This window comes from Frankliniella occidentalis, unplaced genomic scaffold, assembly GCF_000697945.3.
Source record: "Frankliniella occidentalis isolate FOCC.00 unplaced genomic scaffold, Focc_3.1 Scaffold70, whole genome shotgun sequence".
Classification (NCBI taxonomy): Eukaryota; Metazoa; Arthropoda; class Insecta; order Thysanoptera; family Thripidae; genus Frankliniella; species Frankliniella occidentalis.
The window spans coordinates 874,566-878,759 of NW_026267200.1; positions in this window are offsets into that span (position 1 = coordinate 874,566).

Here is a 4,194-nt window from a genome sequence, read left to right on the forward strand (position 1 = left end):
AAGAGCTTTGGAGTGGTCAGAAGGTCGACCTCTCACACCTCAGAATCTTCGGATGCAAGGCTTATTCAATTGTGCATGAGTACAGGACAAAGTTTGAACCAACTGCCAAACTGTACACTTTTGTTGGTTATTGTGAAGAAAGCAAGGCTTTTCGCCTTGTAGACCCTGCCCATCCAGGAAAAGTGTACAAGAGATACCATGTGACTTTCATTGAAAATCCAAGTGTTACAGGAACAGCTGAGCCCGTCCCAGAATTATTTGAACATCCAACAACGATGGAGGTCACCATTGAGACACCCCCACCCCCACTCCAGGAACAAGTCAGAATTGAGCCCGAAACTGCCCAGAGAGGAGAGAGAAGAATTGAGCCGGAAACTATCCAGGAACGAGAGAGAAGATATCCTTCAAGGACAAGAAAACCTCCATTAAGGTTTGATGAAGTATATCTTTGTGCAATTAACTCAGAATCTGAATCTGATCCCAGGAATGTCAAGGAGGCAATGGCCAGCAGTGAGGCGAACCAGTGGTCAGAAGCTATGAAGGCAGAATTTCAATCCCTTCAAGAAAACCAAACCTGGGATCTTGTGGATCCACCAAACGGAGCCAACATCGTGGGATGCAAATGGGTCTTCAAAACCAAGAGAAACATCAATGGCAGCGTGGAGAGATTTAAGGCTCGGCTGGTAGCACGAGGATTCACCCAGCAATTCGGCTTGGACTATGAGGAAACCTTCTCACCAGTAGTCAGGTACTCAACTATTCGAACTATGCTTGCCATTGCCGCTAAAAATGATCTTGAAATTTCCCATGTTGACGTGAGCACAGCATTTCTGCATGGTAAACTAGAAGAGACCATTTTCATGAGGCAACCAGAAGGGTTTGTTGTGGAGGGGCAAGAAGACAAGGTGTGCATTTTGAAGAAGTCAATATATGGGTTGAAACAGGCTGCACGGGTATGGCACGAGGATATCAGCAAGACTATGCTGGAAATGGAGTTTAAAAGGAGTGATTCTGATGCAAGTCTTTTCATCCAGAAGAAAGAAAATTCCCTGATAATCTGCTGTCTTTACGTTGATGACCTGATATTCTTTTATGATGATAAAACTATTTTTCAGGACTTCCTCATCAAGCTTGGACAGAGGTACTCTATTCGAGATCTAGGCGAGGCTCACCATGTTCTGGGAATGCGGATTCAGAGAGACAGAGTACGGAAAATTCTCACCATTGACCAGGAGCACTTCATCACCAATCTTGTCAAGAAGGCCGGGATGGAGAAGTGCAACCCTGTCACCGTACCCATGGAGCCTGGAACAAGACTGTCTTCCTCATCATCCCCTGAGAACACTAAGTATCCCTTCAGGGAAATGGTTGGAGCATTAATGTACTTATCAATTGCCACTCGACCTGACATTGCGTTCTCAGCAAGTGCACTTAGTCAATTTTCCACTCATCCTGAACAAGACCATGTTTCTGCTGTAGAAAAAGTGATCAAGTACCTCAAAGGCAGCAGTTATCTGAAATTAACATATGGTGGATCTAACTCTGAATTGTTGACCTGTTTCACAGATGCAGACTGGGGCAATGATCCAGATCGGAAGTCTTATTCAGGCAACTGCTTCCTCATTTATGGCGGTGCAGTCAGTTGGGAGGCTCGAAAGCAGCGATGTGTTGCACTTTCCTCTACCGAGGCTGAATATGTATCCTTATCTGAAGCATCAAAGGAAGCCATCTCAATCTCCCGTCTGCTTGAGGAAATCACTGGATCTGAAATTGTTCCTACCATTCAATGTGACAACCAAGGAGCTGCAAGTTTGGTCTACAACCCGATTCACCACAAAAGAACTAAGCATATTGATATCAGGTATCACTTTATTAGAAATCTGGCTTTGGAAAAATTAATTAATGTTTCTCATGTACCTACAACTCATATGGTGGCTGATATTTTTACTAAGGCATTGCCCCGCCCTAAGCATTGTTTTTGCATTTCTGGCCTTGGCTTAATCTGCCCCCTTTTCATTGTATAACGCCAAATATTTTTAGTCATATTTGTGATGTTAATTTTAAACCAGGAGGTATTATTTATCTTTAATAATTTTGTGATACTTGCCCATCATTCAGGCAACGTTTTTAATTGACTCTTAGTTATTGTATAACTTTTATTATTTTAATTTTAGCTGTTGTTGTGATGTTCATCAGCACTTTTTGATTGCCTGAATTTATATTTAGTATTGTTAAACAAATGTTCCTCCTATTCCACATTAGTTTACGGGGGAGTGTTGATATTTCTATGTTGGCCATTGTTCACTGCCTTGTCTGGTGCTCGTCAACTTGTCGACTGTCAATTGTCCCACCTTATATATTTGAGCTCCAATAAACCAGACGTCACTTCGCTGTGTGAACAGAATTGCTGTAGCTTCTATCAGACACTGATCAGACACCCAGTTCCTGTCTCACCATTCATCTGCTAACACATATAGCCTACTACACGACAAATTTCATCAGCTTTCCGAATCTCTTCTTGCTTTCCTCCGTAGATGCATACTTTTTTCACATAAGCTTCCCCCGTTGCGGTATCGCGCCTCGGCCGGGACTCGACCATTGCGTTTCCAGGCCCTGGTGCGAACAACCTTGTGCGTTCCGAGATATTGAACAAAAAGGGCCTAAATGCAAGGATTTGCGGCATTGGCTATAGCTCCGGAACTACTTGAGCTATGTGGATGAGGTGAGTGTCAAAATGTTCGGAAAGGAACGAAGAACAAGCCCCAACCAATACTAAGCGAGTGCAAAGTGTATTTCTAGCTCAAACCTTGAGCCGAACAGAAAATTTTCGTTTTGACTTGTTCAATTTTAAAAATCTCACGTCATATCTCCTTACCGAGGAGGAAACTTGAAGAAGAGCCCCGAGGAAACGCTGTGCGCTCGTCCTTCAGCTAGATGAAGCTATAGCCAATGCCGCAAATCCTTGCATTTAGGCCCTTTTTGTTCAATATCTCGGAACGCACAAGGTTGTTCGCACTGAGATGAAAATAGGTTAATCAGAACAGCCAAGTCTACCATTGCTCAAAATTTCAGCTTTGTAGAATTTTATTTAGACTAGGGGCTATGTTTTTACTTGGTTTCCTGGGCTACTGGCGCCCGACCAGCATATGTATTCTCCACGTGTTCTCTCTTTCTGTAGACTAACTTCTACACCGCCTGTAGGAGGTATGATGGTGCTGGTCGTTCTTTGCCTGTCGCACCCTGCCTGAGTGGCCGCCGGCCGCCCAGCCCCGGGCTGCCTGCATGTGCGTGCCTGCCGGTCAGCCGGAGCTGGCAGCGCAGGGGGCAGCGGCGAGCTGCCGCTGTGTCACTGGGCTGGGCTGGAAGGGGGGGGGGGGGCATCAACTCAAAAGTGCATGATTTCTAATTTGGAATGGAACAAATGAATGCAAGAAGGTGTTCAAATGATCGCAGAAAGGTATGTGCTACCGTTTGATAGGGTACTCCGGGGCTCGACTAGACCGGAAGGAGAAGAACAAAAATCTTCGGGCCGGTCGGGCGCGGGGAGGAGCGGGGTACTGCCCCCATCCTGCGCCGCTCCTCCCCGCGCCCGACGATATTTGTTCTTTTCCTTCCGGTCTAGCCGAGCCCAGGAGTTACCCTATTGCTTAAATTCCAAATTCATACCAAAGACAGTGCCCGTGTAATAAGAGATTTCCGGAAACAGTTCTAAACTAAAATAGTTTTTCGAATTGTGCACTCCTGCAAGGGCGGCGCGGAGCAGACAACTCAGAGAGCAAGGTGTTCACTGTTGGGCTGTTCCCCAGATGTGTCTCGAAAATGCAACAGGTGGTGTTGAACGGTCACGCGCTGTCTGGTATAAATGACGCTTGCGAGTTCGTATAAAAAGAGATGCTCTCGAGATATAGTTTGTCAAAGTCGCCCCCCCCCCCCTCACACACACACACTCACCTACTCTCCTTGTGGGTGCACAACGAGTTTCGCGAGTACTTCCGAGTATCCGCGAGTATTTGGCAAGTTTATTTTTGTGACCGGGTTCTTTAGTGAAGTGGCAGACTATGGGACAAAATTTTCATCGTTTATACAGACATCAGTAAACCTTGAATAAAAATGTTTATCAGATTTTTTGTGAGAAAATGAGATACTAATAAGGGGCCGTACCAAAACCACACGACGCATTTTGAGGGAAATTGG